This window comes from Lactuca saligna, chromosome 7 (genome assembly GCF_052625555.1).
Source record: "Lactuca saligna cultivar CGN05327 chromosome 7, ASM5262555v1, whole genome shotgun sequence".
NCBI classification, from domain to species: domain Eukaryota; kingdom Viridiplantae; phylum Streptophyta; class Magnoliopsida; order Asterales; family Asteraceae; genus Lactuca; species Lactuca saligna.
Window position 1 is genome coordinate 43,042,501 of NC_136423.1, and position 14,358 is coordinate 43,056,858.

Sequence of the window (14,358 nt, forward strand, 5' to 3'; positions counted from 1 at the left end):
TTTAAACCCAAAACCAAGTTTAAAAAACCGATAAACTGAACCCATTGGTTTGGGACACGTAGCACTTTAGGCCCATAATTGGTTAAGGTTACATTAGATCTTGTTACACACTTTCGGCTTAGAACATACCAATTTAGTCCTTTTTGGACGTGTTCTGGCCTACCTTTATGTACATGTTTATTCTATAACTATGATTGCAAAAAACAGAAATATATTTTATTCTCCATATCAATATCAACAATTTGTTTTATTTTTACCTTAATAACAACAAGATTATATTTTTACCCACAGTAACAACATAGTTATTTTTATTTTTTATTTACCAATAATAAGAATATATAAACAAACTATATTTGTACAATGCTTATAAGTTTCATGTTATACAGGTGTGGAGCCAGAATTTTAGAATAAGCGGTTTGTATATATTAAAATTAAATCTTTACACTAGGACTAGAAGTATACTTGGATTTTTAAAGTTGGGATGATCCAAATTCAATATATAATCATCTAATATTATCACCTTGTTGACTTGTATAGTTTTAGATCGAAAGTGGTACTCGATGATCACAAATCAAATAATCTAAGTTTACTTCTTTTAAAATTGAAATATCATTTTTTTCCAAATTTAACATTAATTGGTTCTTCCATATTACTATTCCTTTCAAGATTATGAGCACATATTATGAGCATCTACCATAATATTATCACTAACAAGATGCGGTTATAAGTATGATCATTTTTTTTCGCTGAAAAAAAATCGATAGTTCTTTTCTGGCTCATGTTTACATTATGATTATAAGAATTAAAAACTCTATCATAATATTATCATCAATTACAAATTATATTGTTCAAATAATTTTTTTTACCACCAATTACATTAAATATGTATTAATCAACTAATAAGAATTGTAAATTACCTTTTCTTGACATTGAAGTTGGTAAATGAGAGTGCCGATAAATGTAATTGCATTAGATATTTGCCGATGATTTGTAACTGTCCAGAAATAAGAGACATTACAAATCTTTCATAAACATGCTCTGATACCAAATCTTTCATAAACATGCTCGGATACCGAATCTTTCAACTAATAAGAATTGTAAATTACCTATTGATACATGACATGTAACCTATCGATACATAACATATACTCTACCGATAACGACAAATAAGAGATATTACAAATAAAATAAATTACAATTCTTTCAACAACGAAAGGTTTACGTCACACTCGATGTATTACATTTAATCTACCAATAACGACAAATAATCTACCGACACGTGACATTTAATCTACCGATAAATAAAATAAATTACAAATCATTCCACAACGAAAGGACATGTGTCTTCAATAATAATGACTTCATGCATCATTACGTGCATCAATCCTCTCACCACCGATATTAATGCCTTCATAATAATAGCTTCATGCGTCATTACTTCCTTGTAATAGTCAAACTATTTCAACACAATAAGAACTTTGAGATTCAACTCAAGTCTTAAAACACTCAAAACATCTTGTTTATTCCATACGGACAAAGTCTTAGTCTCTTAATTTTTTGTTTTCAAACTTTGGCCACATGAGTCTTATACATTTGCATGCTCCTTACAGTTTTGTAGTTACATAATTTCGGTCCGGTTTGCGTCCTCCGCAAAGCGGGACGGGTAATTTCTTGTTGGCATTATAAACATAATCATAACTAGGTTGATATTATGCATATCAAGCTATGTAGCTTTTGAACTTTTGGTAAAAAAATATAAATATATTGCACTTAATTATTGTTAAAAAGTAGACAAGTTACATACGTAAATTAGAAAATGTAAATTAAATTGTACTTCCTTGTAATTTTCTTCTATACCTCATAAGACAAACGACACCCCCTTACCATATTGATTGACAAACCATATATTTTCGGCCGAACGCGATTCCATTCCTCAACTTGATTGTGAAGAGAATATGCAAGTGCCCATCACCATTATCTCTCTAGAACCACGTTGGTTAAATAGCAATATCCAAAATAACGCACAAGGGTTAATGCATAATATACAAATCATTACAACATTATTAAAGTTGGGATATTTAAATCCCTTTTATAGGGATATTAAAATCAATAAGTGACCTTTCGATGTGTGATGTGATGGTAAAGACTAAAGAATCCCCCACCTTGGCCACTTAAGCTTTGAAAACATTGAAACAAATCTTGCTGCCTTTTAAAAGTGATTGGTGTGCTTGAAAGTATTAAAGCAAGATATGTTTCAATCAGCCACTTTTTTGTCGTCATACCACCACAACAAAGGTTATGTAAGTTGTACAACCCACTAATGCACTATGTACAACATTGATATGCGTGTTTGTACGTTAGGCCGGGTCATTGTGCATCAAGATCGAGTCATAGAAAACGAACTCGTGCTTGGTGGCTTGGAGTGTTTTCCTTTTGTCAATGTTGCAACGTATTTATAAGAGGGAAATTACTATCTAACTAATTAACTAAGTTTTACTTCTAATTGTGATGTTAAGTTGACCATCTCTTTCAATCTAACCGAATCATTTTTTATTAGAGTAAATTACACGAATGGTCCCTATAGTTTGGGGTAATTTTCATGTTTGGTTCCTAACTTATTTTTTTTAACTCGGAAGGTCTCTACAGTTTGTTTTTGTTGCACGCTTGGTCTTTATCTTACCTAAAAAGACTATTTTACCATTAATTTTTTTAATTAATTTAAATAAGCTGGGGTAAGTATGATAATGTAAGTTGATGTGGAAGTGGAGTTGGGATGTGTTTATTTAAATAAATTAAAAAATCAATGGCAAAATAGTCTTTTTAGGTAAGTCAAGGAACAAGCGAGCAACAAAAACAACTTGTAGAAACCTTCCGAGTTAAAAAAACAAGTTGGGAACAAAATGTGAAAATTACCCCAAATCATAGGGACCATTTGTGTAATTTTTTGTTTTTATTAAGATATTAACACCGACTCTTTATTGCAACTCATGCTACTGATTAGCTTATTACGTGTCTTTAAAAAAAAATTAAATGGTAGCTAAATCCTGAAAATGATAACTGAAGTTTTTATTTTTGTAGAAATATTCTATATAAATAACAATTTTTTTTTAAAAAAATATAAAATAATATAAAACGTAAAAACTAAAAGTTAAAAGATCTTTAAAACGATAAAAACAAAACTACATAAAATGATATTTAGATTAAAAAACTTTTGTCTAAAATAAAAGTTTTTAGCTCTATCAAACAATATATATATATATATATATATATATATATATATATATATATATATATATATATATATATATATATATATATATATATATATATATATATATATATATTTTTTTTTTTTTAATTTGATTTTTTCTAAAGTTAAAGCTAAAAAAATTCATAGGCCACAAAAGCGAGTCTATTCTTTAAGGGTGGGTTTCTTTGGAGTTCGGACAACCTAAGAATTTGAAATTTTATAAAATATGTTTTAAAATTAAGATGGAAATATAAAGAACAACACAAAACGAATTTTTTAATATATGGTTCTGTTGGATTTTCTTTATACATCAAGTCCAACACCATACTTTATAATGGGAAAGTCGTTTTCAATCTTTTGACGAGATATAATTTCTAGCGATTAACAATTTATTTAACGCGTACTTATACTTAATTTAGAATGGGTCTTAATTGTTGGTTACTTAACTAATTAAAATAGTGATATCATGTATGCCTTTCCTTACTAAGGTTGAAAATTCAAGCCTTACTTGAGATTTAGATATTATTTGTTGAAATTCGGACTTGATATTTAAATTATGAACTAATCAAGAGTTATTAGAATTGATAAACAAACGAATGGATATATAATATTCCTGATTAAATATCCAAAACGTTCTTACAAACAACCAACGAATAATATGTATGATTAAATGTTGATATATCGCAACATAATAAATCATATTATGTTATTATTATTACTAAGTTTCGTTTAGGAATCAGATTGATCATTTGCGATCATATCTAATTATAAGAAAAGAGTAGATACAGACTCTCCTATTATTGGACAATTTAAATACGAAACAATTAAGTAAAACCGGCCTGTTTGTAGTTGATCTCGATTTAGAGAAACTTACACGGATCTGACTCATGTCTTTAATTTTTTTTACTTCACTTCTATCGGCTATAAGCAACATAGTAAAACCTCGGGATTTAATGTAGATTTATCGATTTTCCAACAACAATAGAAAACTATTAACGCAAAGCGAATACTCTGAAATCAGGAAGAAATCGTGAAGAGAGAAAGAGAGAGCTTAAATGCGAAACAATGTGGTAAAACCGACCTGTTTGTAGTTGATCTTAATTTGTAGAAACTTGCACGGATCTGACTCCTATCTTTAAATGTGTTTACTTCAATTTTATTGGTTTAAGAAACATAGTAAAACCTCACGTTTTAAAGCAGATTTATCGGTTTTCCAATAGCAATGGAAAACGATAAACGCAAAGCGAATACTCAAAAACTATGAAGAAATCGTCAAGAGAGAAAGAGAGAGCTGAGAATTTTCGAGCAGAGAATAAGGTTCCTAGAAAGTTGTATTATAGGTTTCAAAACCCTAGAAGGCAGCAAAAAACCCTCATAGGCCAACCCCTAGAAACCATAGGGCGACACCTTGCTCTCTACGCAAGCTGTTTTAAGCAAACTGTTTTCTAGGACTTCTAGAATATTTCGAATGAACTGGATTTTGTTTAACTTGATCAGTCTTGAACCTGCTAAAAATAAAAGCTCCTCAACGACCGATGCATCGTGTGAAGTGCGTCTGCCGCACCATCACTCGGCTAGTGCTAGGCTATGCCAGGCACACGTGTGTGGGTTTATCCTATTTTTTGATCCACTAAAATCTTTGAAGGCTTATCAAGATAAAAACATTATAAATTCATTAAATGTTTCTTCCTCATAAATGTAGGATAGTGAAAACTAGCAAACTTATTTATTCCATTAAAATTTCCAATAGATTAAGGTGTAAATTAGATGGATTTGTTTACCGTTCAAAAAAATATATATTTTATTGTTTAATAATTAGACTTTGTGAAGATTTTTATTAATATACCGTTAAGGTTTCTTTAAAAAGATGAATGAAACAAGTTTTTTTTTTTTTTTTTATTAAAATACATGGAAAGTTATAGATTATTTTTAAAGATGAAAACTCTTGGCGAACAATTATATAACATTTACTCATATTTTAATTTCGTTTGGTTTTTTATATGATAGTTAATATTATATCTCTTTTAGATTGTATTATTACAACCCGAACTAAAAACCTAGGTTTTTTGAACTTGTTTATTTGTCAATTTATTCATGTTGGACACACATGAGTTTGAATCGTTGTCGAACATACTCATATATGTCAAGTTAGGTGTCTAAGTGACTTGTTTGTCTTGGTTATGTTTGGTACCCTTTGAATGAAACCATTCAGAGGTTTTGTATGAACTTTAAACGACTACCAAACAAATCAAAAGTCTAGAATTTGTCTCTGATTAGTTAAACAATATTATTTCTCTTAACCATTTTGAAGTTGGAACCATTTACTTCCACATTCAGTGCGATTACCAAACAACCGTAAATTATATAGTCGTCTATCTTGTTTGACTCTTGTAAGTTACTATTATATTAACTATTAAGGTTAAAAAGAAATGGTGTGATTCTATTTAAAGAACATTGAAGGCGGCACCATGCCTAACGATTGGTATGTATGGACCTATTTTTATTATTATTAATTTTTGGAATGTAAACGACGAAACAAAAAGTCTTGGTGTATATCTTGAAACTTTAGTAATAGATGGTGTATGCTCAAGTTAGAAAATATATGGGGATTTTGAGGGATTTTATCGAATGAGAATTAATTCCATTGCAAATTTCAATCACGTGTTTGGTGGATACAGATGAGTATCAAATTGAAGGTTATTAGAAATTCCAAAAATGAGTATCAAATTGAAGATTATTAGAAATTACAAAAATTATATGAATGATGGATGTTCTAAAACTAGCAAAATACAAATATTAGCATTTTCCGCTTTAGAAAAAAAAACTACAATATCATTTTAATACTAAAATTTCATAGATCGACGCTTTATCATTCACTTATGTTGGTGATTTTAGTATCATCAGGACATTTTGTGTAATTGGAACTTACATAGGAGTTAAAGGGTCTCATAATTTGTATTCTAATATATGTTTGAGTATGTGTTGAGTGTACGCATTAATAAGATTGAATTAGAGCCGGTTCGACGACAAGTTGGAGGTCTGGGGTTTCAAAAAGGGCAACGCCCCTAGCACGGTCCAAAGGCCAGAACCCCTGGTTAGGGTTTCATTGCCAAGTCAACGAGCGGGGTCGAGGGGTAGCGCCCCCGTGGGGTTTGGGGCAGCACCCTAGAAACTCTTTGGATTTTACAAGTGGGTACGGAGTGGAAAAATTGAATTCTTGAGGGTGATTATGGTAATGACTACGATCGTCAAATTTAGAAACCATTGATTTCCTCATTAATTGCGAATTTCCTTGATGAGTTTCAAAAGAAACCCATGACAGCCAACCCTAAGTCGAAACCCTACATCTCGTTTTCTATATAAGCGTCTCTCCTCTTGAGGAGAAATGAATGACCTTTTAGATCTCGTTTTCTTCATACGAATTCAGAATCTTCTAGCAATTTGACTTATGTTTTCTATGCCTAGATTCGTAAGTGTCCCCTTGGATTTATCCCAAGCCGAGTTTCTTGTAACTCGGGCATATGGTAAAAATATCAGTTTAGAAAGTGTTTACATGATCCAAGGGGTATCCAGCTCTCCACTATAAACGTGACCCAATTTCTAACAATTGAATTGATATTTTATGTTTCTGGAGTTTGAATGAATCAATCTGTGAGATGACCACGAAGTTTGTAAAAATGGAGAAGTTTGAAGGTGTTGATTTTAGGTGTTAGAAGAAGAAGATGCACTTCATGCTGATCACTATGAAGGTAGCATATGTGCTGACTTCTCCAAGACTACTTGAACCGGAGGAAGGTGTTGATGAGACACTTTAAGAGACTAGGAAGAGGCAAAAGTGGGACAATGACGACTGCATCTATAAAGGTCACATCTTGAACGGTATGTCTAATGCTCTATTTGATATCCATGTTGATGCTTTAACTGCTAAGGATTTGTGGGATACCCTTGAATTGAAATACATTACTCAGGACACTTCTAGCAAGAAGTTTCTAGTTAGTGACTTTAATAACTTTAAGATGGTCGATTCAAGGTCTGTCACTGAACAATACAATGAACTCCTTGGTATTTATGGCCAATTCAAACTGCACAATATGAATATGGATGAATCCATTGTTGTGTCAAGTGTAATTGACAAACTTCCACCATCTTGGAAGGATTTCAAACATAACCTAAAATATAAAAAGTAGAAAATGTCATTGGTTCAACTTGCTACTCATATTCGTGTTGAAGAATCTCTTCGTACGAAGGCAATTGGTAAATCTGATAAAACCAAAAGGAAAGTTGAATCTGGACACCCCTCTATTCATATGGGTGAAAATAAAGCCAGGAACCCAAAGCATATAGGACATGGCAAACGTAAGCATAAACATGTCCCAAATAACTCCAATAAAAAGAAAAAGGAACTTGTTTGTTGGAGGTGTGCAACAGGGTAGGGCATTACAAACATGATTGTCATGTGAACTTAGGAAAAAAAAATAATGGTGCGGGAAATAGTGGAGCCAATGGAAGTATGAACGGGTCTTCTGGACAAGTTAAAGGAGGTCATTTTTTGATTAACTTTGATAATTCTAATCAAAACTATATTTATTATGTTTCACTCATTCCTGAATCATTCTATGTACATGATGGTGATGTTGCTTGGTGGATCGTCTCCGGGGCAATGAACCATGCATGCAAGGATAAACAGATGTTTGAAACATTAACACCGCTTGAAGATGGATTGGTGCTGAGAATGAGAGATGATTCTTTTATACCTATTTGTGATGTCTATTTATTGTGTCTTGAATTTACTTCTGGAAAGACTATTAGGCTTTTTGATGTTTTGTTTGTTCCTAATATCTGAAAGAATCTTGTTAGTTCTAATTGTTTGAATTTTGATCGTTTTAAACAAGTTATTGAGTCGAATAAGTTCATCTTATCTTGAGGTGGAATGTTTATTTGTTTGGGATATTTATATAATAAAATGTTTCATTTAAGTATTGTGGACAAATTATTACTTGTTCAAAATTTTGGATTTGTATCTTCTACTTCTAATATTGATAAATCTATGCTTTGACATGTAAGATTAGGTCATGTCAACTTTATAAGGATGTATGAGATGTCAACAGATGGATTAATTCCAACCTTTGACATGACTTCTGATAAATATAAAATATGCATGCTTACAAAAGTGACAAAACGGCCATTTCCTAGTGTCACTAGAAATTCGGCTATTTTGGAACTTGTACACAGTAACATGTATGATTTTCACTCCACTCCTTCATTGGGAAATAAAAAATATGTAGTCACCTTCAATGATGACTGCACTCAGTTTTGCTATGTGTATTTGTTACAGTATAAGGACGAAGCCTTAGATAAATTCAATATACAAAACCGAGGTGGAATTACAACTGGGCAATCCGGTTAAGTGTCTTAGGACTGATTGGTGAGGTGAATATATATATATATATATCCTATATACTTCCAATCAGTGGGTATTATTCATGAGACCACAACACTTTACTCGCCCCAACATAATGGAATTCTTGAACGCAAAAATCGAGTTTTAAAGGAAATGACAAACTCAATGTTGTCATACTCGGGATTGAGTAATGGATACTTGGGAGAGGCCATGTTAACAACCTGCTATTTATTAAATAGGGTTCCAAATAAAAAAGAACAAATATGTCCCATATAAACTTTGGTTCAAGAAAAACCTGAATTTAAGCTATTTTCAGGTTTAGGGATGTCGGGAACTTGTAAAACTAACCGAGTCTAAACTTAAAACTTTAGGAGAACATGGAATAGATTGTACATTCATTGGATATGTTCAACATTCCAAGGAATATAGGTTCTATGTAATTGTACCTAATGATTCAGCATCGATTAACACCGTTATTGAGTCACAAGATGTAATTTTTGATGAGATACGCTTTGCATCTATTCAAAGGCCTAAGGATATGACTTTTGACACTAATGAAGTGAAAAATCCAAAAAGTTCATATGGTGTTACTGAACCAAACACAAGAACTACGGAAAAGAAAAAGACGCCAAATTTCGAAAAAATTCAGTTTTGACTTCCAAATGTACTTGGTGGAAGGCACAAGGGATGTGTAGGGTATTCAATACTCTTATTTTTATAGTATTTAGGATGATCCAAACACATTTAAAGGGGCCACATAGTCTCAATATTTAATATTTTGGAAGGAAGCAATTGATGATGAAATGTCATAAATTCTTGAAAATAACACTTGGGTGTTTACTGATTTGCCTTAGGGTTCTAAACTACTTGGTTGAAAATGGATTTTCAAAAATAAAATGAATGTTAATGGGACTATTGACAAGTTCAAAGCTCGGTTAGTCAATCAAGGTTTTAGACAAAACCCGATGTTGGCTATTTTGATACATATGCTCTAGTTGCATGTATTTCTTCTATTATATTGTTGATTGCCTTGACAAGTATCCACAATCTGGTCAATCATCAAATGGTTGTGAAAATATCCTTTTTGAATGGTGAACTTGACAAGGAAGTTTACATGAAACAACTAGAAGGTTTCATTATTCCTAGCAAAGAGCATATGGTTTGTACTCTTGTCAACTCTTTATATGGGCTGAAACAGGCACCTAAAAATAGCATCAAAAGTTTTATGAGGTTATTTTGTCCTCTGGTTTCAAGATTAACCAATGTGATAAATTTGTTTATAGTAGTTTGATGATGCTACTAGTGCTGGAGTGATCATTTGCTTATACGTAGATGGCATGTTGATTTTCGGTACCGACCAAAATCATGTGGATGAAACAAAGAAATTGTTAACATCAAAATTTTCCATAAGGGTTTTGGGAGAGAATGATATAATTCTTGGAATAAGAATTAAAAGGATGAACAAAGGCTTGGTAATGACTCAAAGTCATTTTATTGAGAAAATTCTCAATCAATTTAATTTTACCGATTGTTCTCCTGTGAGCACCCCTACGGACCCAAGTGTGAAATTAATGGACAACACATGAACTCCTATTTCACAATTGGAATAATATAATTCCATTGGTAGTTTGATGTATACAATGACCAGTACCAGGCGTGATATTGCTTTTGATGTAGGAAAATTGAGCCAATACACTAAAAATCCTAATGCTCAACATTGACAAGCACTGGATAAAGTATTTTAGTATCTCAAGGGAACCATGGATTATGGATCGATTTAATTGGGATATCCTTCAGTTTTGGAAGGAAATTTGGATGCAAGTTGGATAACTAACCTGGAGGATCATTCCTCAATGACTGGTTGGGTATTCTTGCTTGGGAGAGGTGCCATTTCATGGGCTTCCAAGAAGGAAACTTGCATTTCAAACTTAACAATGGAATCTAAGTTTGTTGCATTACATTCTGTTGGTAAAGAAGCTGAATGGTTAAGGAACTTAGTCTATGAGATTCCTTTGTAGTCTAAAATGATAACATCTACTTCTATTCATGGTGATAAAGTTTCCACTTTGGGTAAGTCCTATACTCAAGTGTGTAATGACAAGTGTTAACATTTAGTGTCCGACACAGTATGGTTAGAGAACTAATCATGAATGGTGTAATTTCGATTGAGTTTGTGAAAACACAACATAATTTGGCAGATCATTTGACTAAGGGTTTGTCAAGAGACTTAGTTCACAAGTCTCTGATTGGGACGAGATTAAAGTCCATCTAAACTCTATAATGGTGAGACACCCAATTCCCTTCGAATATGACATTAGGAACTAAATTCAATGTGGAAATCTCACACTTATAGATTGGAACACATGAAGGATACATCCCAGGTAATATGCTTGGTTCTGCATTTAACCAGGTTGAAGTTTAACTTCTTAATATTTCCTTTGATTAAATGTATGTCCAGATACATGGAAACGATTTACCTACATGATTGTGAAATGTAGCCACATTTCAAGAGGTTATAGTTTAGGCCTTGATATGATCTTAAGAGGATTAGGACACACGACTTAATAATAATGTCAAGTTGTATTTTTCTAGAAATTTCAATAAACTAGTACGTATTTTACTTTCTGGTATTCAAGTGGGTTGATGGGTTCAATTCTTAGAACACCCCGATTCTCTAGAATTTGTAAGAGTGTGATACTAATTGAAAATTATGTATTTACGAAATTTTCATTATGTACTGGATTGGTTTTGTTTTGATAATGTTATGTTTGTTCAAGGGTTACACTAAAATGGGGGAGGATTGTATGTGATTTTAGTGTCACAAGGACATTTTGTGTAATTGAAACTTACATGTGAGCTAAAGGACTTCATAATTTGTACTCTACTATATGTTTGGGTACATGTGAAGTGCACACATGTATAAGATCGAATTAGAAGCAGGTTTGAAGACAAGTCGGGGATCCGGGGACAACGCCCCTGTGTTTGGGGTTTCCAAAGGGGCAGCGTCCGTAGTAGGGTCCAAGGGGAAGAGCCCCTGGCTAGGGTCCTATTGCCAGGTCAGCGGGCGGGGTCGAGGGGTAGCGCCCCCGCAGGGTTTGGGGGCAGAGCCCCAAAAACTCTTCGGATTTTACAAGTTGGTACATAGTGGAAAAATCGAATTCTTGAGGGTGATTATGGTAAAACTGACTAAGGTTGTCAGTTTTGGAAACCATTGATTTCCTCATTAATTTTGAATTCCCTTGATTTGTTTCAAATGAAACCCATGGTAGCCAACCCTAAGTCGAAACCCTACATCTTGTTTCCTTTAAACGACTCTCCTTTTTATGAGAAACGAATTACCTATTAGGTCTCATTTTCTTCATACGAGCTCATAATCTTCTATCAGTTTCTGTTACATTTTCTATGGCTAGATTCGTATGTGTCCCATTAGGATTATCCTAGGCCGAGTTTCTTGTAACACAAGCATATGATAGAAATATCAGTTCAGAAAGTGTTTACACGATCTAAGGGGTATCCAGATCTCCACTATAAACCCAACCTAATATTTAACAACTGATCAATCCGCTCACTTTTCTAGCTTATGAATGTTCATGATTTTATGTTTTTGAAGTGCGACTTAGATAGAAAAATACTTTTTAAGAAGGGGCCTAAATATTGTTTACATATGTATATATAAGTTTAATTTTAATGTATCCATGTGAATCTTGACCAAAACAAAGATGCTAAAATACAAATTGAAGCTAAATTGCTAGTAAATAATGACCATGGTGAATTGAGATTTTGGTATCAAATACTATACATGGTGAATTTGGTTAAAAGAATTTACAATCAAAGGATATGCTTTGATTTCAACGTTGTTATTAAAGAACTGAATATCTTGTTTGAGTTTATCAAGAAGTTTAGAGAAACGTAGTTCTCTAAAGCGATTGATGATGCTAAAAAATTCCGAATGAAATGAATATTGATATGATATTCTCTCAAAAGTGTCTCATTCATAGGAAAAAAAACAATAATTTGATGAAAGTTCAAGTAAACAAGATGTCTTACTTTCAATCGAGAAGAATTTTCAAGTTAATTACTTTTTATATATTGTTGATCAAACGAGACCTTCCCTTAAAAACAAGATTTGAACAATATTGAGAGTATCAAAAGAATTTTGGTTTTTTGTTTCCCATTTTTTATGACAAAGATTTTAGCTTGTGTTTTAAATGTTTGAAAGCCACACTTAGGTATAGTGAACGATCATATATTGATGTTAATGAATTTCATCCGGAGTAAAAGCTCTTCGATGAGTTCATAACTAGTGAAACTATCAACCCTATTAGTGTTTTAAAATATATGAAAAAGTTGATTGTTTTTCAAACACAATTATTGCATATAGAATTTGTTGGATTAGTTTCTAAGTCCATATTTATACTTGGTATGTACTTGACTTGGTTGTAGCATGGTCATTTTGGGTTGCCTTCACACTGGTGACTAGACAGGATGACTAGTGAGGACAAAGGCTGATTTATTGTTAAGAATAATAAATAGGGGTATAAATATGATTTGTTAATATACTAGATGAATAATATATTAATTTGGAATCATATTATTAGTTATTATTTAATTAGAAATTAATTTGGAATTAATTTTAGGATTAAAGGAACCGATTAAAAGTGCATGGGCTGTTTTGTAATTATTTGATAGTTGAGGCTTGGGCCAATGGATCACCTTATTAGACAAGGGCCGAAATCATAGAAGGCTCTAGGAGTTTTCTTCCAAGGCTAAAGGATAATGAGTCAATGGACTTGCTTAGGTCCTAAGCTAAGGGATTAGGGTTTCCACCTTGAAACCCTAGTTAGCCTCAAGTACTAATAGACCCCCAAGGCACTAGAATTCATCCAACCTTGGAGAAACCCTAGTAGAGCAGAATTTTGGATCTTGTTACCATCTCTCCTGTCTCTTATATTCATCCTCTCACTCAAGTGTGTTTGTGAGCTATTAGAGGTACTACACTTGTGGTACTTGCTTTCAAGAGCTAAGGAAATTCAAGGAACTAGTTGTTATTACTATATAGCAACAAAAGGTATGTATTATATTCTTATTTGTGAATTTTGAAAATTATAGATGCATGCTAGGTTTCTTTTTGTGTTCATAAAGTTGTATGTCTAATAGTGAAAACATAGATCCAATTAGGGTTGCATGCACGCATGTGATTGTTTGTATAAAACTCATCAGTGGTATCAGAGCTTTTGGTTTTTGTTTTTAATTAGATTTGATACAAGAGTATGAAAATGAAAAATTAGGGTTTATGGCTAATAAAACCTAGGGATTGGATTTTCAAAATTAGGGTTCCAAAACCCTAGTTTTTGATTTTTATTAGGGTTTCTTAAACCCTTTCCTCAGGCATCAAGATTTCAAAATTAGGGTTGTCTAACCCTAGGGTTTCGAAAATGCCTTATCCCCAAGATAAGATTCCAAGATTTTAGGGATTAGGATAATGTTATATATTATAATTTCCCTTTAATTGTTTAAATAGATAATTAAAGATATTTGAGTTATCCGATCCCAAATTTTTGAATTTTAGGGGATAAAGGGATTAGGTTAAATTAATTGTTTAATTTAATGGATAATCCTCCAAGATTTAATAATCTAAATTAATTGTTTAATTTTGGATAATTATTAAATCAAAGTTTCAATATTTAAGATTTTAGAATAAAAAAGT

General features: G+C 32.3%; 1 long non-coding RNA gene across 1 annotated transcript; it reads right to left on the reverse strand.

Moving 5' to 3' along the window:
• Positions 1-1,135: 1,135 nt before the first annotated feature.
• Positions 1,136-4,496, reverse strand: LOC145006324 (uncharacterized). The gene is made up of 2 exons (XR_013662862.1): positions 4,332-4,496; positions 1,136-1,982 (listed from the first exon to the last, which is right to left on the reverse strand). It is a non-coding gene; the product is annotated as an uncharacterized LOC145006324 (long non-coding RNA).
• Positions 4,497-14,358: the final 9,862 nt, after the last annotated feature.